This window comes from Musca autumnalis, unplaced genomic scaffold, assembly GCF_047663935.1.
Source record: "Musca autumnalis isolate F117 unplaced genomic scaffold, ASM4766393v1 scaffold_1, whole genome shotgun sequence".
Classification (NCBI taxonomy): Eukaryota; Metazoa; Arthropoda; class Insecta; order Diptera; family Muscidae; genus Musca; species Musca autumnalis.
Window position 1 is genome coordinate 193,216,461 of NW_027411644.1, and position 23,005 is coordinate 193,239,465.

Consider the following 23,005-nt stretch of genomic DNA (forward strand, 5'->3'; position numbering starts at 1 on the left):
TTTCTACACAGTTCGATTTTATAGTTGGTTTTTTGATTCAATTTTGATCGGTTTGATATCTGTAGAACAAAATCCGAGAAAAAATATGAGCCTGACGAAATTATCCCTTTTACCATCAAGGCCTGAGGTCTTTGGGGGCCCATAACCGCGAAAGTCGAAGTAACAGGAAAAAACGCCGGGACACGAGTCTTCTTATTTTTCATCTTCTATCACGCTGCAGTGTCAGAATATGGTTAATTTTTTTCATGTTGCACAGTGTAAATGTTGATCTTAAATTGTTCAATTTCAAAGGAATAAGAAGTATTGAAGAATTGCATGAAAAATCAATAACATGAGTGGTGGACCTGAATATCCTATGAACAGATCACAGATCGACAAAAGAAGTTTAAGAAGTTTCCATTTAGGTCGGCTTGGTATAGAAGGAAGTTAAAACCTGCGTCGGCGGGTGTATGATGGAGTGGTCGAGGTATATGAAGGAGTGGTTTACATAATCGTATATCTCAGGGACTATATCTATGTACGTATTGGCTTCCCCTGAAAAAATTATACTGACTAACCGCTATTAAAATTTTTTTTTTAGAGCTTTCAGGATATTAGGTCAGGTTGTTGTAACAGTGTTTCTATTATATGGTCTGTTCCTTTACTTTAAAAACTGGTAACAGTGGCAAAAAATGGTAAAAGTGGTGAACTAGTCTCATATAAATTGTATGCTTGTTAAAGTAAAGGAACGCTTTGCAGGTTAAAAATGGTAACCTCAGGCAGGTAAAGGAACAGAGCTATACTTTTGTTCGTTCGTTTCCTGCTTAATCTGACTCTGGGTCTATCTCCAGTTGTAGGAATGTGGATGTTTCTATGGGATGTAGCCACAGATCTACTGGAGTTAGTCGAGTATGTTTGGCAGGCAGTTGAGGTTTGGCAGGGCAGTGTGTCGTGCAGGACTGTGCTACATGCTGGGCAGATGTTTTGCACAGAGTCATCGATCATTGCCCTACGGGAATTGGTACGGCTGCATCATTGTTGTTGCGCCAAAGCAACTCTGGTTTGTCTTGGCAGTTGACGCTCCTCGGTTGCGATAGATGCGGGATGTTCTAGGCGGACCGCCTTCACACGATAGTTGTGTATGGCCTCTGCTACTGCACCCGTTTGAATGCTATTTAAAACTGCTTGATAGGCTTGTTGCACTAGGGGTTCTCTCTTGTAACGCTGGACATCTCTTTCTTGACCATGAAGATCCCTCCTGAGCGGTCCTATCCACCATGTGGGGATTAGGAGGGCTCTCACGGTAGCACCTGAGCAAGTACTGCAATGAAAGTATGACATTGTGTTGCTGTAGTAGAAGAATCATTGCCTCCTCATGTAGATGGTCCACTGAAGACATGAGGAGGCACCCTGTTGCAGTTCTCAGGGCGGCATTCAGACAGGTTTGAATATTTTCCCATCGCTTTGCACTTATATTCGCTGACCAAACAGACTCCACATAGCTTACCACAGACCAACCAATCGCGTTATATGCGGTGAACAAGGTTTCTTCAGCTGCACCCCAATGCTGCCGGCTAGGGACTTTAGGATCTTGTTCCTATCTCTCAGCTTGTCGCAGATAGCTGTGGCAAGCGTGGAAGACGTGAACATACTGTCGTATGTGACCCCTAGAAATTTGGGGTAGTTTGTGGTCGGAATTTCCCTCCCATCAAGCAAGGCATTTAACTCCTTTCTCACCTCTATCGGCCATGTGGTGAATAGAGTGGCCGTAGATTATGTGGCGGATATTTAGTTGCATATTCCTTTCGTGGGAAAAGGTGGTAAGATCAGTCAAATAAGAGTTCAGCCTTTCACAAATGACATCAGGGAAGGTACCTCACGCCAAAAGCGCACAATCAGGCGCATGCGTTACGATCTCAATGCCGTATGGGTGGGTGGAATACAGGAGAAATGGTGGTTAAACAGTACCGGAAATATTATTTCACCTTGGGGAACTTCCTGTTTTACTCTACGGGGCTTGGACTTCTCAAACAGCAGATAAGTCAAGAGCCACAACACTGTCCTATGGCACGGCTTGCTCTAGTTGAGTCCTCGACCAATACTTGTGGGAATGACGTGAAGCGCTGTTGTCATGCTGTGCTCCTTACGGAACCCATGCTGATGATAGGCAACTGGATAGCTGTTTCTTACGCTGGCGAGGACTAAAGCCTCAAATCTACGGGCGACCTGTACGATTCACCATTGCTGGCATGAATGCCTGGCTTCAACCTGCCCATTTTCCAGACTTCGGGGACGAGGTGGGTGGCTAGCGACAGGTTTGGAACTTAAGTGAGTATTATCATGGATATTCCATCAGGGCTTTGGACGATTTAGGGTTCCTGATGAAATTAGCAACATCAGCCATTGTAAATTGTAGTGGTTCATCCTTGGAAGGACCGACCATAGGCGGTATAATCCTAATCCGTTGCACGTAAGAAATATCTGCAACACTACCAAACTATCGGTAAGAGCCAACTCGAAGTACTTTTGGAATAGGGTCTACAGATATCTGCGTTGTTATGGCAGCGGATGAGCCCAAATAGGGCAGCGGTGGCGTCCACACGCTTCCAATCTTATAAGCTCTAAGCTTCTCTAAGCTCTTCCTTGTGCCCACAAGCAAAGAAGAAATCCTGTCAAATTTTGTCATCAAAAACATGGAAGAAATAACCAAAAGAAATATTAATCTCCCAGGAGCTCACAGGGATGTGTCAAATCCTCACGCAGCTGCGGCAAGCTCCATGTGTCTGGGAGGGAGGACTTCATGTTTAGACAGTATTTCAGAAACCTCTACAGAGGCCCTATGCTCCTCAAGGAGTTAAGCGGAAAAGAAAAAGATCCTCGGCAGGAAGATATCTTATGTGACGTCGTACTCTTCTCTTCGCCCTGTTACTCCGGGGATGTTAGAAAAACTGTCGTTTAAAATAACTTACGCACCTCTTCGAATCAGAAGTTGCCAAACGTGACTGATGTCATATCTGTCTTTTTTCCAGGGTTCGTAGTGACTTAACAGGTGCCCACAATTCATTTTTTCTGTTCCAACATTGCAACTTTTCAGATGATTAACCACTGACCAACTCACCGACCAACCTGTTAACTTCCAGTGTCACCTCATTGTCTCTGGGGTCAATGGGGTTGACAGGACGGAGCTCATCACGCTAGTCCCGTTCCCTCTGCTGGGAAGTTTGGTCTCAGTTCGGGTATTCGACCAGCAATTCCTTTCTGCTACTCGAACATGAGAAGGGTTGGGCAGATCTCTGAAGAGAGGATTAGTGAACTCTGAAACTTGGATATTTAGCTTTCCCATGACTGATGAAAGTGCGACGTTGATGGAGAAAACTATGGGGAGATGGTCTGATCCAAGAAAAACCACTGGTTACCAGGGAGTCATTTGTCAGACAAGGTGACACAATGGTTATGCCTGGCTAACTGTGACTCTCTCCTCTAATTCTGGTTGGGGTGTCCTCATTGACCGTGTAAAACGTAGAGGTATCAATCAGCTCAGTCAGTAATGGTAGTTTTCGAGAACCGAATGCCACAACTCGTGATGAGCATTGAGGTCCCCCAAGACCAGACGGTTATGGCCTCCCAAAGCGAGCAAATGTTGGGCCTATAACCTGGAGTACAGCTATGTATCGGCGGTATGTATACGTTCAGCAATTCTACCTTGGCATTTCCACACCTGACTGCTCCCCTCATGTACTGGCCATAAGAGCGAGTAGTGCGATTCTCTAACTCATTTTTTGAGTTACCGACAATTGTCGGTAAAATTAAATTGCTTATAATTTCGGTAATTACCGCTATTTTTCGTTAAGTTAGCTGCGAATAAAAAGCAATCGTAAAGTTCTACCGATAGTAAGAGTGTTGTCAACCTTTATTTGAACTTTTCATTCATAATTTTGCGTTTTAATTTTACCGATTTTTGTCGGTAACTCCAAAAATGTGTTAGAGAATCTCACTACAGGTCTGTGAGATAGGTCTGTATTGAACAGACTGGTGCAACAAAGCGCCCACCTTCACTCCTGGTGCGATCCTTCCTCAGTACGTTGTAACAACGCCGTAAGCTGCAGTTGTTGCTAAGCTTGGTTTCCTGCACTGTCCAGTGGTGCAGAAATCGATTTTCCCGGCCAAACCCCCCATTTTTTGTTGTCACCGATTGTTAATTTCTATATGGGATTCGATAGTAAACATATTGAAACTAAGGAAAGCCAAATATTACTTCAAAATATTGGCAGGTGTCGGCGTGGCGTACTCTTAAAAATGAAAATTTGGTCCCAATTTTGGAAAATATGTAATTTTTGCAAATGTCTGGGGGAAAAACAGCTATTTCTCAGACACAATAACAGATATTGTGTTCATTGTTTTTTTTTTGTTAGGTAGGTAGGATTGTTGCCTTTAAGATCAGTTTTAATAAATTACCGTAGCGTTTACAGCAAGTGAGCTACTTTTTTCCTTAGGTACTAAATTTTAATGAAATTTCAAGTTGAGTAGACTAGAACGTTTAGGGAACAGCCTGGAACAAAGTTCCGTTTTCACAGAATGATGCCCGAGAGTGTCCTCTTTCAGCCCCTACATACGTTTGTACACTTTGCTTCGACGTAGGTGATAATGATCACATTTTAAAGGCTTATCGCGGTTGTAAAAACTCACTGATAAATTATTCCAATTTATTGATAAATGACCCCAAGAAACACATTGACATTTCGACCAAACCGAAAGTTCATCATAACATCATTGTGGACAGCAGTTTGAAACACAAGATAAGGACATAAGGACAAAAGAGGAGATACACGAAATTCTACTGAACTCTTTAAAGGAAGTAATTTAACCGCAACAGACTCTTCGTTTTCTTGTTTTGACTTGTTTTAACCAAAGTATAAAATTAAAAATTTTCTTAACCTAGATTAAATTACCAATTAAGGCCTTTGCTACCACAGAAAACTCCAAACGTTGAACCTTCAAAAAAGCCATGAGGTACATAAACTCCAAATCAAAAAGAGAAAGGTAAAGGTTCACTAAACTCTAAAGGTTTGAACTCCCAATGGGGAATTTCTTCATGTTGTCAACGAGACACAATATGTTATCCTTTTCCAAAAGAAAAAAAAACTCCAACAACAACGAAATCCTAAAAAATGAGTAGCCAACTTTTTATCCTTGGATATCAATTTACCGGATGGTTATGGTCTACGGTGCTATAGATATTCAATTACAGTCTCCAAGCAAAACCAACATGAAACAAAAATCGTTGGCTGAACAAAAGAAGTTGACGTTCGTTAAAGCCAAATTGAGTAAATTTGCGTAAAGAAAAAGTCATCCTTATAACGAAACGAAAGATTTTTCAAACATTCTTTTTTTAGTTTTGTTGTCATCATCATGTCGTTGTGCCTTGGCGTTGCTGATGTTTTTTTCTCATATTTGGAAAGCCATATAAGGATCTTGCCACTATATTTATGCGTTCCATATGTTAATTATTATTTTTATAGAAGCTTGACTTTTTTCTCCCATTGCGAAGATTGATTCCTTCTTTCTCTTCTCCATGCTATGTGTCCGTCTGTTCCAGTGTGAAACATGATTCTAAAGTCATCATGTGTTGCTGTGTTGCCCCGATGGTTGCATGCGGCCTTTTAATGGACATATTTGTGAATTTTGAATTTTTTATGCAAAAAATAATGAAAAAAAAAAACACATATTGACTATTCTTCTATTCGTTGTGTGTAATGAATATTAATGTGAGAACTTGGCTGCACCATGCAAGGCAAGTTATGAAACATTTTTTTTTATTTTTACTGTGCGCAAATTATTGTATTGATGGGAAACAATAACGAAAAGTTGTGAGCCATAACAATACTTAAGACACACTTTTGAAGCCCAAGAATCCCTAAGAACCTTCTTTCTAAAACCCAAACTCTGAGCCAACTTCCAAAATAGGCTTAATAAATCATCATCGTCCCAACAAAAATACCAATCCTCAAGACACACTTCTAAGGCCCAAGATTATAACAAGAATCCCTAAGAACCTTCTTCTAAAACCCATACTCTGAGCCAACTTCCATAATAGACTTAATAGCTCTTCATCATCATTCCAACAAAAATCTAAGTCAACAGCTCGTAAAAATGTCATAATTTACTATTTATAACTGTCACAGATTATCATGATCATCATTAACGTAGTCGTCGTCACCATCATCATAGGCCATTATCATCTATGGACTGACTGGACAAGCTCAAAACGCTTCTCTGTCTCATTTCGTCAGAGTGTTGAAAAATTATTGAATTTGTTCATGCTTTTTCATTTTACGCTGGACTCGGTTTCATTATAAACCAAATGATTGGCCCGGTCGCATCTGCATACATGCTAATGAGATTCCGCTGCTATTGCGCTTCGTTCTTGTCACTTTGTCTACGACAAACAAGCAAAAGGCGGACTATTTATAAAAACAAAAACTCAATTCTATGATACACTTTTACCCAATTAAATAAATGGATTGCAACAACAACATACAGACAACAACAAAAAAACGACAAACACAGAAACACACATTTTATGAGTAAGGCTAGAAAATATGAGGCTTCAAGTCTAGTGGGAATCTATGAATCTATGACACAGTGGTTTTGATAAGCGCTAAAAGAACCATAGTTGGGGATTTGATTTATTTAAAGAATATTTGTATAGGCCATCAGACAAAGAAAAGAGGGTTTTTATGACCACCAGGCGTGGAATTTTTAAGAATATTTCAGACTATTAGGAGTCGATTTAGCAATGTCCGTCTGTCTGGCTGTCTAATGCGGACTATAATTCTCGAACGGATTGTTCCAAACTTTGCCACTCTTAGTAATATTTTGTCCAAACTTAGTTTAAGTTCGAATATGGTGCTTATCGGTCCACTCCTCCCAGTACCTCCCCTACAATAGCTAAAAATTCTTCGCTAAAATTGCACTGAATTTGGCACACCTTTGCATATTGTAATATTACTTGCAGGCATAGATTAAGTTTGAATATGGACTAAATCCGTATACTCCTACGGGTACCACCCACACAAAATTGGTGTTGATTTTTTTGCAACAAGTTCTGTTAGGACGGGCCATGTTACTGCGCCGTCGTAACAGTCTTTCCATACTTCCTGAGGTAATGGCCAAAAGCTCAAAAAAAGCATGCCCCCACCAACTTAACTGGGTAGTACGTAAGATAACCCTCGAAGGGTATTATTTCTTACAGACACGGATTATGTCCGAATGTTGAACACATCGATCCACTCCTTCGGCTTCTTTTCTCACCAAACAATAAACCAGTATAAACCCAAATTGCTTTAAAAATGTTCACAGTACGTTGCCACGAGGCCCCTAGTATTTTTTTTCGGTTAAAACCGATACTTCCTAAGATAATGAACCAAAAAACCTAAAAACCCCTCTTGGCACCAACTTAAATGACGGATGAACTCTATAACTTACGGATTGAATATCCGATTTGGCCGAAACTTTGCAGAACCAAGTGTATATCAAGTTCCAAGAAGATCTATATCGGATAAGATATTCGGATACTTCCCTCCCAAGAGATTAATATTATCGCTTAAGTGCAGTTTTTATGGATTTTTTTCCCGAAGGTACTCCTTGTGATCCTGTCTACGACTGAAATAACGAAAAGAAGGTCCATGGCAAGTCCATGCATGCTTTCTGATACAATGGTCCCGCTGAGACGTTGTTAAGCCAAGCGCCAGCAACACAGTTCTATTTACATATCGCTCATTTACTCAAAGAGTGACACAATTCAAACAAGTCAGAAAAGGCTATAGTCGGTACTGGGCCGACTATGTGATACCCTACACCACTACCTCTGTGCATAATCTTTTCACTCGAAAACATTTCTTTTAGGGAGATGCGAAAGTTTTCACTTATCTGGCTTTTATACCAAATGAATTAAGGCGAACTGAACCAAAATAATTAATATTTAATTTTATATCGGACTACTATCGACATCACCATCATCAATATGCTTCTATCTCTGTGAGACAATTTCGTGATGATCCGATCAAAATTCCGACCTGCAGTGTGATTGCAGAAAAAGTGGAAAAAAGGGATGTATTACCGACTATTGCGATATCTCTATTATTTGACCACCTAAGCCAACCTACTTTGCATAATTTTAAAGATGGGATTTTCTACTTTCTTAGTCGCGCTTTGCTTTTAGATGGTCTCCAACCAAAGGTGTGATATGCGTCATTATAACTAAAATCGCAAAAATTAAAAGTTGGGTTCTATTAGCGACTATTGCAATATATTCGTTGTGTGACCGCCTACGACAACCTACGTTACATCATTTCAAAGGCGATATTTTCTACTTTCATTGCCAAGTTTTGCTTTTTATATTCCCCTTATAGACGCTGAGATATTTGCTTTGGAATAAAATGTAGACTTTTTCTCCAAATAACTTTTTTGCTCATTCCGACCCCTAATTATTATCCGACCATCACCAAAATCAATAGGCTTCTTCCCCTCCGGGACCCCCATCAACACCAAAAATTTCGTAACGATCCGATCAAAATTGCGACCTGTAGCGTGATTTCCAAAAAAGTGGAAAAATGGGATGTATTACCGACTATTGCAATATCTCCGTTATTTGGTCACCTACGCCGACCTAGTTTGCATCATTGTAAAGATGGGGTCTTCTACTTTCATAGTCAGGCTTTGCTTTTGGAAAGTCCCTAAGCAAAGCTGTGATATTCGTCATTATAATTAAAATCGCAAGAATGAAAATTGGGGTTTTATTTGCCACTATTGTAATATCTCCGTTGTTTGATCACCTACGAAAACTTACTTTACATCATTAGAAAGGTGATATTTTCTACTTTTATTGTCAGGTCTTGCTTTTGGTATACCCCAAACGTTGTCTTTTTATCCACATAAGTTTTTTGCCCATTCCGACCCCTGAACATTATCCGACCATCACCAAAATCAATAGGCTTCTTCCCCTCCGGGACCCTCATCAACTCCCAAAATTTCGTGACGATCTGATCAAAATTGCGACCTGTAGCGTGATTACAAGGTTTAGATGGACAGACGGACTGACGGACGGACACACATAGCCAGATCGACTCAGCTCGTCGAGACATTCATTTGGGCAAAACCAACTTATAATACCCTCCCCACATAGTGGTGTAGGGTATAAAAATGAGTTTTCTGAGTTAGCAATTTCTATTTTTTCTACGACTTCTACTTTATCTTGTGTCAAATTTTCATACTGATATCTCTTAAACTCGACGAGTTTTTTGAGTTTATGAAGCATTAAAACACTTCAAATCATGCTTCATCATGCACAGAAACTTAGCACTGATATCTGGCTATCTGGTTGCAAAGTATGGTCCAAGTAGTTAGTTTAGTTTTAATGTAATAATCTTTTTAAGTTGGGAAGTCAAATTTCAATCGCCAACTTCAAACGCGTTTTTCTCCAAACTTGATTTTTCGAGATGTGTCACTCTTTGAGTAAATGAGCGATGTGTGAAGATGCCTTGCAGTGCTGTTTGTGTATTTTTCTGCCTTCGGGATTCAAGTTGATGATCGGCAATCGTGTTTGCCTTGATGTGCGTGAAGATAAAATCGGTTTTAACTAGCGGAGACAAAAACCGCTTTGGTGGTGGTATAACAGTATAACAGTTGTATAACAGATTCGTACGAAGGTAAAAACGATTTTGAAAAACGATTTTCAAGGACATATGTTTTAGGCTATTGCTCAGGATATAGAAAAGATATGTGCACACGGAAACAGATTCGATGATTGTATAAATTTTGAAATATTTGCTGTTTATGAAAAGACTCCATATATGTCGGTGGACCTATTGAGGGCCCCCCTAGGAAAAATTTAAGCGTTGTGCGGATATAGGTCTGGCACATTTAAATAGGGTATTGGGACCACTATAAGAGTATACTAATTTTGGTACATGATGATTGTATAGATTTTGAAATATTGGCCGTTTATGAAAATACTCTATATATAAGGGTGGACCTGCCGTTGTTCTGCTGCGATGGAGGGGTGGTCTCGAGTACGACATTTACACTCTACCTTGGTAATGCCTGTGCAGCTGCATCAGTGTGAATGCTATTCTTTCTCCCTCCAGATGCTGAAGATCTCTTCTCATGTGCCTGGGTTGGAAAGCCTGTCCATTAGATCGTGACAGTGATGCTCACTGCGATAACACCCAAACAGGTACTGCATCAACAACATCCTGCACCTTCGCTTACTCATGAAGATGATCAACTGGTGTCATAAGGAGGTACCCTGTTGCAGTCCTCAGGGCGGCATTCTGGCAGGTTTGAATATTTTTCCATGGCGTCTCACAGTTTACCACAGACCGGCATGTTGCTTTGAAAGAGGTCAATAAGGTTTCTGTATGAAACCTCAAGTAATACTGACCAGCGGCATGAGGACATTGTTCCTAATTCTGACCTTGTCCCAAATAGTTGTGCCTAGCTGGCGTCCACACATACAGTTGATTATCCAACTTTCCAAACACGGCTGAAGGAAAGTCTTCCCTATGTCCTCGAAAAGCTTGGCATGTTTGACGGTGTCGAAGGCCTTCCATAGTCTGTTTTGGTTCAGTACTCGATTGATAGGTATGGATATACATTTTCCGAAATCCATGCTGACGTTGGGCAACTGGGAAACTGCTTCTCATCTTGGGAAGGAATAGTGTCTCTAGAATTTTCCCTACTTGCGACAAGAGGAAAATCGGCCCTATGATTCGTTATTTTTGCCTGATTTCAGTAGCGAAACCATCCTGCCAACTTCCTAGGCTTCTGGTACCTTACGTGTGGTTAACGATGGATTGCGGACACTTGTGAAATACTCAAATCTGGGTTCAGCCTGTTGCTTAAAGATTACGATTTAGACTCCGTGTAGGCTAAACTTTTGGATGATTTCGCGTTTCGGATGACATCTGCAACATCGCACATTATAACTTGTGGTGCTCTCTCCTCGGCTGAGAGAGCTCTTATACGGCGCAGTACACTCCTCTTCGCCCTCAACAAATTGTCAGTTAAAATAATGCGCACACCTCTTCGGATGAATAACTGTCACGCCGTGGAAAGTAACAACCGTTATATCATCCTTCTTTCCCGGATTCGAGAGTGACTTAACAGTTGCCCAGAATTTCCGAGGTTATGAAGTCGTATGGTCTGCTAATAGAGTCAATGATAGGAATGTGGTCTGGGCCAAGGAGAATTACAGGTTGCCAGAACGTTTTATTTATCAGACCGGGTGCCACAGTGGTTATGTCTGGTGAGCTGTGGCTATCTCCGTAGGAGGGTCCTACGAGGATAGAAGGAGATAGTCACACGTTCATCGTGCAAAATGTGGAGTTATCAATTTGCGACTGCATCCGTGTGAATACTATGCTTGATATGCTTGTTGATCTAGAGGTTCTCTCTTGTAACGTTCGTTCTCACTTTCTAGATCCTATCCACGATATGGTGACTAATATGGCTCTCACTATAACCCCCGGGCAAGCACTGCAAAGAAAATCATGTCATTGTGTTGTCTCCTCATGTAGATGGTCCACTGAAGACATAAGGAGGCACTCTGTAACAGTTCTCAGGGCGGCATTCTGATTGTTTTTTTTTATCGCGTTGCTCTTATCGCGAACCAAAGTGGCACCGCACAGTTACCACAGATCGACCTATTGCATTATATATGGTCACCAAGGTTTCTTTATCTGCATAACAAGTGCTGCCGATTAGGGACTTCAGGACCTTGTTGCTGCATCTCAGCTTGTCACAGATACTTACTTATCCGGCCCATTACAGAACATTCAGAACATTTGGTCCGTAAGCTGAACTAAGACAAGATATCCAATTCTCTCTATTTGTTGCTTCGCTTTTTGGAATACCGCGCCTTGTCATCTCTTCTTCCACTTGTTTGCTCCATCGAAGCCTTGGCCTGGCAGTTCTGCATGCACCACCACGTGAAACGTGTTTATAGGCCTTTTTAGCGGGTTCATCAACGCTCATTCGTATGACATGGCTTAACCAACGTAATCGTTGCATTTCGATGCGTTTATCTGTACTGGTGTCGTTGTATAGCAGATACAGCTCGTGGTTCATACGACGTGGATATTCACCGTCAACGCAGCTTGGTCCGCAGATCTTTCAAAGAATTTTTCTCTCGAACACACCAAGCATTGTCTTGTCTGCTTCCGCAAGTACCCAGGCTTCGGAACCATACATCAGTACGGGTACTATTAGTGTTTTGTAAAGCGCTATTTTTGTTTAGTGGAGATGTGGCTTTGTTTTTAAACTGCTTACTTAAGCCAAAGTAGCATCTGTAGGCCAATACAATTCTTCTTTTTATTTTACAACTGATGTTGTTAGTTGTGTTTACGGCGGTGCCGAGGTGACGAAGTCTTTTACTACCTCAAAATTATAGGAGCCAACTTCAACAGTTGGTCCGAGTTCTATGGACTTGGTCTTCTCGCCGTTTACCGCCAGGCCCCCTTTAGCAGATTCCCCTTCGACCTTCATAAAGGTATCAGTTAACTTATTTTACTAATCAACCCATTATGTCTATATTATCAGCATAAGCAAGTAACATGTGGCTATTGATTTAGATTGTGCCACTTCTTTTCACCTTAGCGTTTCGTATGACCTTTTCCCGCAGAATGTTGAAGAGATCACACAAAAGGTTGTCTCCTTGCCTGAAACCTCTTTTGGTACACAACTTTTCGGAGAGGTTCTTTCCTATTTTAACTGAGGATCGGGTGTCAGTTAAAGTCATTTTACAAAGCCGAATGAGCTTTTCGGGGATACCAAATTCAGACATGGCCAGAAGGCTGCTTTATAATCGACAAAAAGGTGGTAGCTGTCGATCTGCATCTCTTGGGTCTTCTCCAGGATTTGCCGCAGGCTAAATATCTGGTCAATGGTGGACTTGCCAGGTCTAAAGTTGCATTGGTATGGTCCAACTTTTTCGTTTACCATAGGCTAGGTGTGTAAAAACTACCTTCTGGTCGCTAAGGAGGATTTCACTGTTCGTCTATAAATACTTCTTACTGATCTCTTTTAGTCGTCAATAAAGACTTGCTTCTGGTCGTTTATAAAAATTTTCTGTGGTTTTCTATAAAGAACTCATTGCGGTCTTCTGTAAAGTCTCCCTTCTGGTCGTGACTTACTTCTGGTCTTCTACAAAGAATTCCTCATAGTCGTCTAGAAAGACTCCATTCTGGTCGTCTATAAAGACTCGCTTCTGCTTAGAAGTATCACAGCTATAATCGATTTTTTTCGTAGGTCCATCTACCCTTTAACCTTAAAGTCGCTTTAGAATGTATGCTCTTCATGTAACCACTGTTTAACATCTCGTTTAAGAGAAAATTGACATTATTTACCCACGTTGATCAAACTTCAAACACATTGAAAGTTCAACTATGTTGTGAACTGATAGAATTGTTCCGATTCTCAGTCTGATAAACATAACAGCAGCCACCAACAAACTCAGCAATACCACATTCACAATTGTATGATCATATAGAAGCGGAGGAGGAGGAGGAGAAGGTGCGAATGAGGAGGAAAGGTACCCTCTTTATGCCTTCAGCAAACCATTTATAGAGGGCGGACAATCCGACAAACAAATTCAACGACTGATGACATTCATGACTTTTTATTATTTGGGGGGACTGTAAATCCAATTGTATCTTTGACTCGTTTAATATTATGGATGGATGAATGAGTGAGCGAATGGAGTGAATGGATGCCACCAACATATGGATGGAGGATGGGATGTTTGTTTACTTGTGTGTTTGTCTGGTGGTTTTTGAAAAATTACAGAAAAAGCAGAGTGGATTCAGTTTAATTTTTTCTATGGAACACGTCTCACAATAAGGGGTTGATGTGACAGTAAAACGTATGTACTTTGTTTTCATAGATGAAGGAATGCTATTCCACATGTTGATCGTAATTGTGCTGTTCTCTTCTCTTTATTTAGGGGGTAATATTTGAACACACTACTAACGATCTTGTCATTTATTATGATAATGGAGGTCAAAATAGTCAAATAAATGTTTCACAAATATCACAATTATCAATTCAATAAACAAATAAAGAATGGCTTGTTCTCTTTTTTAATTCTTTTTCTTTCTTCTAATTCTTTGTTTATTTCTTCACGTTCCATTTATATTCCCCCGCTTTTATTCAAGGTCTGGACACGATTTCGGGAGAAATATGTTGAGATTTGTGTACTGATTTATTATGTTTGTTATTGCTAAATATGTTTGTATTTGAATGGCTCATAAAATGGATTTGAAAATGTGCCTCCACAGTTGACGGAATGTTTGTAGTTTATGAATGAATTATTTTGACATTCAAAATGGGATTTAAATGGTTATAAAGTGTTACGGTTTTAGAAAAAATATGTGACTCAGGGGACGCAAAGGATGATATTTACGAAAGAACGACCCTAATCGCAGTCAAAAAATCCACGAGCCTTTTGAAGCTGCTAAAATTATTATTAAAAAATCCACGAGCCTTCTGAAGCTGCTAAAAAATGTTATTAGAAAATCACGAGCCTACTGAAACTGCTAAAAAATGTTATTAAAAAATCCACGAGCCTTCTAAAGCCGCTAAAAATATTATTAAAAAATCAACGAGCTTTCTGATGAAGCTTCTTAAAATATTTTTAAAAAAATCCAGGAGCCTTCTTCTGAAGAAGCTCCTAAAAATATTTTTAAAAAATCAACGAGCTTTCTGATGAAGCTTCTTAAAATATTTTTAAAAAAATCCAGGAGCCTTCTTCTGAAGAAGCTCCTAAAAATATTTTTAAAAAAATCCAGGAGCCTTCTTCTGAAGAAGCTCCTAAAAATATTTTTAAAAAATCCACGAGCTTTGTGATTAAGCTCCTACAAAATTTTTAAAAAAATCCAGGGTCGTTCTGATGATGCTCCTAAAAAAGTTTTAACAAATTCATGAGCTTTGTGATTAAGCTCCTGAAAAAGTTTTAACAAATTCATGAGCTTTGTGATTAAGCTCCTAAAAAAGTTTTAACAAATTCATGAGCTTTGTGATTAAGCTCCTAAAAATATTTTTAAAAAATCCACGAGCTTTGTGATTTATCTCCTAAAAATATTTTTAAAAAATCCACGAGCTTTGTGATTAGGCTCCTAAAAATATTTTTAAAAAATCCACGAGCTTTGTGATTAGGCTCCTAAAAATATTTTTAAAAAATCCACGAGCGTTGTGATTAGGCTCCTAAAAATATTTTTAAAAAATCCACGAGCTTTGTGATTAGGCTCCTAAAAATATTTTTAAAAAATCCACGAGCTTTGTGATTAAGCTCCTAAAAAAGTTTTAACAAATTCATGAGCTTTGTGATTAAGCTCCTAAAAAAGTTTTAACAAATTCATGAGCTTTGTGATTAAGTTCCTAAAAATATTTTTAAAAAATCCACGAGCTTTGTGATTTATCTCCTAAAAATATTTTTAAAAAATCCACGAGCTTTGTGATTAGGCTCCAAAAAATATTTTTAAAAAATCCACGAGCTTTGTGATTAGGCTCCTAAAAATATTTTTAAAAAATCCACGAGCTTTGTGATTAGGCTCCTAAAAATATTTTTAAAAAATCCACGAGCTTTGTGATTAAGTTCCTAAAAATATTTTTAAAAAATCCACGAGCTTTGTGATTAAGCTCCTAAAAATATTTTTAAAAAATCCACGAGCTTTGTGATTAAGTTCCTAAAAATATTTTTAAAAAATCCACGAGCTTTGTGATTAAGTTCCTAAAAATATTTTTAAAAAATCCACGAGCTTTGTGATTAAGCTCCTAAAAATATTTTTAAGAAATCCACGAGCTTTGTGATTAAGCTCCTAAAAATATTTTTAAGAAATCCACGAGCTTTGTGATTATGCTCCTAAAAATATTTTTAAGAAATCCACGAGCTTTGTGATTAAGCTCCTAAAAATATTTGTAAAAAATCCACGAGCTTTGTGATTAAGCTCCTAAAAATATTTTTAAAAAATCCACGAGCTTTGTGATTATGCTCCCAAAAATATTTTTAAGAAATCCACGAGCTTTGTGATTAAGCTCCTAAAAATATTTTTAAAAAATCCACGAGCTTTGTGATTATGCTCCTAAAAATATTTTTAAAAAATCCACGAGCTTTGTGATTATGCTCCTAAAAATATTTTTAAAAAATCCACGAGCTTTGTTATTAAGCTCCTAAAAATATTTTTAAAAAATCCACGAGCTTTGTTATTAAGCTCCTAAAAATATTTTTAAAAAATCCACGAGCTTTGCGATGAAGCTTCTAAAAATATTTTTAAAAAATCTACGAGCTTTGCGATGAAGCTTCTAAAAATATTTTTAAAAAATCCACGAGCTTTGCGATGAAGCTTCTAAAAATATTTTTAAAAAATCCACGAGCTTTGTGATTAAGCTCCTAAAAATATTTTTAAAAAATCCACGAGCTTTGTGATTATGCTCCTAAAAATATTTTTAAAAAATCCACGAGCTTTGTGATTATGCTCCTAAAAATATTTTTAAAAAATCCACGAGCTTTGTTATTAAGCTCCTAAAAATATTTTTAAAAAATCCACGAGCTTTGTGATTAAGCTCCTAAAAATATTTTAAAAAAATACACGAGCTTTGTGATTAAGCTCCTAAAAATATTTTAAAAAAATCCACGAGCTTTGTGATTAAGCTCCTAAAAATATTTTTAAAAAATCCACGAGCTTTGTGATTAAGCTCCTAAAAATATTTTTAAAAAATCCACGAGCTTTGTGATTAAGCTTTGTGAATAAGCTCCTAAAAATATGTTTAAAAAATCCACGAGCTTTGTGATTAAGCTCCTAAAAATATTTTTAAAAAATCCACGAGCTTTGTGATTAAGCTCCAAAAAATATGTTTAAAAAATTCAGGAGCTTTATGATTAAGCTCCTAAAAATATGTTTAAAAAATCCACGAGCTTTGTGATTAAGCTCCTAAAAATATTTGTAAAAAATCCACGAGCTTTGTGATTAAGCTCCTAAAAATATTTGTAAAAAATCCACGAGCTTTGTGATTAAGCTTCTAAAAATATTTGTAAAAAATCCACGATCATTGTGATTATGCTCCTAAAAATATTTTTAAAAAATCCACGAGCTTCGTAATTAAGCTCCTAAAAATATTTTTAAAAAATCCACGAGCTTTGTGATTAAGCTCCTAAAAATATTTTTAAAAAATCCACGGGCTTTGTGATTTAGCTCCTAAAAAAATTTTTAAAAAATCCACGAGCTTTGCGATGAAGCTTCTAAAAATATTTTTAAAAAATCCACGAGCTTTGTGATTAAGCTCCTAAAAATTTTTTTTAAAAAATCCACGAGCTTTGTGATTAAGCTCCTAAAAATATTTTTAAAAAATCCACGAGCTTTGTGATTAAGCTCCTAAAAATATTTTTAAAAAATCCACAAGCTTTGTGATTAAGCTCCTAAAAATATTTGTAAAAAATCCACGAGCTTTGTGATTAAGCTCCTAAAAATATTTTTAAAAAATCCACGAGCTTTGTGATTAAGCTCCTAAAAATATTTTTAAAAAATCCACGAGCTTTGTGATTTAGCTCCTAAAAATATTTTTAAAAAATCCACGAGCTTTGTGATTAAGCTCCTAAAAATATTTTTAAAAAATCCACGAGCTTTGTGATTAAGCTCCTAAAAATATTTTTAAAAAATCCACGAGCTTTGTGATTAAGCTCCTAAAAATATTTGTAAAAAATCCACGAGCTTTGTGATTAAGCTCCTAAAAATATTTTTAAAAAAATCCACGAGCTTTGTGATTAAGCTCCTAAAAATATTTGTAAAAAATCCACGAGCTTTGTGATTAAGCTCCTAAAAATATTTGTAAAAAAATCCACGAGCTTTGTGATTAAGCTCCTAAAAATGTTTTTAAAAAATCCACGAGCTTTGTGATTAGGCTCCTAAAATATTTTTAAAAAATCCACGAGCTTTGTGATTAGGCTCCTAACATATTTTTAAAAAATCCACGAGATTTGTGATTAAGCTGCTAAAAATATTTTTAAAAAATCCACGAGCTTTGTGATTAAGCTGCTAAAAATATTTTTAAAAAATCCACGAGCTTTGTGATTAAACTCCTAAAAATATTTTTAAAAAATCCACGAGCTTTGTGATTAAACTCCTAAAAATATTTTTAAAAAATCCACGAGCTTTGTAATTAAGCTCCTAAAAATATTTTTAAAAAATCCACGAGCTTTGTGATTAAGCTCCTTAACATATTTTTAAAAAATCAACGAGCTTTGTGATTAAGCTCCTAAAAATATTTTTAAAAAATCCACGAGCTTTGTAATTAAGCTCCTAAAAATATTTTTAAAAAATCCACGAGCTTTGTAATTAAGCTCCTAAAAATATTTTTAAAAAATCCACGAGCTTTGTGATTAAGCTCCTAAAAATATTTGTAAAAAATCCACGAGCTTTGTGATTAAGCTCCTAAAAATATTTGTAAAAAATCCACGAGCTTTGTGATTAAGCTCCTAAAAATATTTTTAAAAAATCCACGAGCTTTGTGATTTAGCTCCTAAAAATATTTTTAAAAAATCCACGAGCTTTGTGATTAAACTCCTAAAAATATTTTTAAAAAATCCACGAGCTTTGTGATTAAGCTCCTAAAAATATTTTTAAAAAATCCACGAGCTTTGTGATTAAGCTCCTAAAAATATTTTTAAAAAATCCACGAGCTTTGTAATTAAGCTCCTAAAAATATTTTTAAAAAATCCACAAGCTTTGTGATTAAGCTCCTAAAAATATTTTTAAAAAATCCACAAGCTTTGTGATTAAGCTCCTAAAAATTTTTGTAAAAAATCCACGAGCTTTGTGATTAAGCTCCTAAAAATATTTTTAAAAAATCCACGAGCTTTGTGATTAAGCTCCTAAAAATATTTTTAAAAAATCCACGAGCTTTGTGATTAAGCTCCTAAAAATATTTTTAAAAAATCCACGAGCTTTGTGATTAAGCTCCTAAAAATATTTTTAAAAAATCCACGAGCTTTGTGATTAAGCTCCTAAAAATATTTTTAAAAAATCCACGAGCTTTGTGATTAAGCTCCTAAAAATATTTTTAAAAAATCCACGAGCTTTGTGATTAAGCTCCTAAAAATATTTTTAAAAAATCCACGAGCTTTGTGATTAAGCTCCTAAAAATATTTTTAAAAAATCCACGAGCTTTGTGATTAAGCTCCTAAAAATATTTTTAAAAAATCCACGAGCTTTGTGATTAAGCTCCTAAAAATATTTTTAAAAAATCCACGAGCTTTGTGATTAAGCTCCTAAAAATATTTTTAAAAAAATCCACGAGCTTTGTGATTAAGCTTCTGAAAATATTTTTAAAAAATCCACGAGCTTTGTGATTAAGCTCCTAAAAATATTTTTAAAAAATCCACGAGCTTTGTGACTAAGCTCCTAAAAATATTTTTAAAAAATCCACGAGCTTTGTGATTAAGCTCCTAAAAATATTTTTAAAAAATCCACGAGCTTTGTGATTAAGCTCCTAAAAATATTTTTAAAAAATCCACGAGCTTTGTGATTAAGCTCCTAAAAATATTTTTAAAAAATCCACGAGCTTTGTGATTAAGCTCCTAAAAATATTTTTAAAAAAATCCACGAGCTTTGTGATTAAGCTCCTAAAAACATTTTTAAAAAATCCACGAGCTTTGTGATTAAGCTCCTAAAAATATTTTTAAAAATCCACGAGCCTATTGATGAAGCTCCTAAAAATATTTTTAAAAAATCCACGAGCTTTGTGATTAAGCTCCTAAAAATATTTTTAAAAAATCCATGAGCTTTGCGATTTAGCTCCTAAAATAGTTTTAACAAATCCATGAGCTTTGTGATTTAGCTCCTAAAATAGTTTTAACAAATCCACGAGCTTTGTGATTAAGCTCCTAAAAATATTTTTAAAAAATCCACGAGCTTTGTGATTAAGCTCCTAAAAATATTTTTAAAAAATCCACGAGCTCCTAAAAATATTTTTAAAAAATCCACGAGCTCCTAAAAATATTTTTAAAAAATCCACGAGCTCCTAAAAATATTTTTAAAAAATCCACGAGCTCCTAAAAATGTTTTTAAAAAATCCACGAGCTCCTAAAATGTTTTTAAAAAATCCACGAGCTCCTAAAAATATTTTTAAAAAATCCACGAGCTCCTAAAAATATTTTTAAAAAATCCACTAGCTCCTAAAAATATTTTTAAAAAATCCACGAGCTCCTAAAAATATTTTTAAAAAATCCACGAGCTCCTAAAAATATTTTTAAAAAATCCACGAGCTCCTAAAAATATTTTTAAAAAATCCACGAGCTCCTAAAAATGTTTTTAAAAAATCCACGAGCTCCTAAAAATATTTTCAAAAAATTCACGAGCTTCTAAAAATATTTTTAACAAATCCACGAGCTCCTAAAAATATTTTTAAAAAATCCACGAGCTCCTAAAAATATTTTTAAAAAATCCACGAGCTCCTAAAAATATTTTTAAAAAATCCACGAGCTCCTAAAAATGTTTTTAAAAAATCCACGAGCTCCTAAAAATATTTTTAAAAAATCCACGAGCTCCTAAAAATATTTTTAAAAAATCCACGAGCTCCTAAAAATATTTTTAAAAAATCCACGAGCTCCTAAAAATATTTTTAAAAAATCCACGAGCTTTGTGATTATGCTCCTAAAAATATTTTTAAAAAATCCACGAGCTTTGTGATTATGCTCCTAAAAATATTTTTAAAAAATCCACGAGCTTTGTGATTATGCTCCTAAAAATATTTTTAAAAAATCCACGAGCTTTGTGATTAAGCTCCTAAAAATATTTTAAAAAAATACACGAGCTTTGTGATTAAGCTCCTAAAAATATTTTAAAAAAATCCACGAGCTTTGTGATTAAGCTCCTAAAAATATTTTTAAAAAATCCACGAGCTTTGTGATTAAGCTCCTAAAAATATTTTTAAAAAATCCACGAGCTTTGTGATTAAGCTTTGTGAATAAGCTCCTAAAAATATGTTTAAAAAATCCACGAGCTTTGTGATTAAGCTCCTAAAAATATTTTTAAAAAATCCACGAGCTTTGTGATTAAGCTCCAAAAAATATGTTTAAAAAATTCAGGAGCTTTATGATTAAGCTCCTAAAAATATGTTTAAAAAATCCACGAGCTTTGTGATTAAGCTCCTAAAAATATTTGTAAAAAATCCACGAGCTTTGTGATTAAGCTCCTAAAAATATTTGTAAAAAATCCACGAGCTTTGTGATTAAGCTTCTAAAAATATTTGTAAAAAATCCACGATCATTGTGATTATGCTCCTAAAAATATTTTTAAAAAATCCACGAGCTTCGTAATTAAGCTCCTAAAAATATTTTTAAAAAATCCACGAGCTTTGTGATTAAGCTCCTAAAAATATTTTTAAAAAATCCACGGGCTTTGTGATTTAGCTCCTAAAAAAATTTTTAAAAAATCCACGAGCTTTGCGATGAAGCTTCTAAAAATATTTTTAAAAAATCCACGAGCTTTGTGATTAAGCTCCTAAAAATTTTTTTTAAAAAATCCACGAGCTTTGTGATTAAGCTCCTAAAAATATTTTTAAAAAATCCACGAGCTTTGTGATTAAGCTCCTAAAAATATTTTTAAAAAATCCACAAGCTTTGTGATTAAGCTCCTAAAAATATTTGTAAAAAATCCACGAGCTTTGTGATTAAGCTCCTAAAAATATTTTTAAAAAATCCACGAGCTTTGTGATTAAGCTCCTAAAAATATTTTTAAAAAATCCACGAGCTTTGTGATTTAGCTCCTAAAAATATTTTTAAAAAATCCACGAGCTTTGTGATTAAGCTCCTAAAAATATTTTTAAAAAATCCACGAGCTTTGTGATTAAGCTCCTAAAAATATTTTTAAAAAATCCACGAGCTTTGTGATTAAGCTCCTAAAAATATTTGTAAAAAATCCACGAGCTTTGTGATTAAGCTCCTAAAAATATTTTTAAAAAAATCCACGAGCTTTGTGATTAAGCTCCTAAAAATATTTGTAAAAAATCCACGAGCTTTGTGATTAAGCTCCTAAAAATATTTGTAAAAAAATCCACGAGCTTTGTGATTAAGCTCCTAAAAATGTTTTTAAAAAATCCACGAGCTTTGTGATTAGGCTCCTAAAATATTTTTAAAAAATCCACGAGCTTTGTGATTAGGCTCCTAACATATTTTTAAAAAATCCACGAGATTTGTGATTAAGCTGCTAAAAATATTTTTAAAAAATCCACGAGCTTTGTGATTAAGCTGCTAAAAATATTTTTAAAAAATCCACGAGCTTTGTGATTAAACTCCTAAAAATATTTTTAAAAAATCCACGAGCTTTGTGATTAAACTCCTAAAAATATTTTTAAAAAATCCACGAGCTTTGTAATTAAGCTCCTAAAAATATTTTTAAAAAATCCACGAGCTTTGTGATTAAGCTCCTTAACATATTTTTAAAAAATCAACGAGCTTTGTGATTAAGCTCCTAAAAATATTTTTAAAAAATCCACGAGCTTTGTAATTAAGCTCCTAAAAATATTTTTAAAAAATCCACGAGCTTTGTGATTAAGCTCCTAAAAATATTTGTAAAAAATCCACGAGCTTTGTGATTAAGCTCCTAAAAATATTTGTAAAAAATCCACGAGCTTTGTGATTAAGCTCCTAAAAATATTTTTAAAAAATCCACGAGCTTTGTGATTTAGCTCCTAAAAATATTTTTAAAAAATCCACGAGCTTTGTGATTAAACTCCTAAAAATATTTTTAAAAAATCCACGAGCTTTGTGATTAAGCTCCTAAAAATATTTTTAAAAAATCCACGAGCTTTGTGATTAAGCTCCTAAAAATATTTTTAAAAAATCCACGAGCTTTGTAATTAAGCTCCTAAAAATATTTTTAAAAAATCCACAAGCTTTGTGATTAAGCTCCTAAAAATATTTTTAAAAAATCCACAAGCTTTGTGATTAAGCTCCTAAAAATATTTTTAAAAAATC

The 23,005-nt window shown here is 35.7% G+C and overlaps 1 protein-coding gene across 1 annotated transcript in view; it reads left to right on the forward strand.

Moving 5' to 3' along the window:
• The window catches only part of pnt (ETS transcription factor pointed), a 487,180-nt gene that overhangs the window by 71,197 nt on the left and 392,978 nt on the right, over positions 1 to 23,005 (forward strand). The gene's annotated exons all lie outside the window — the stretch shown is intronic.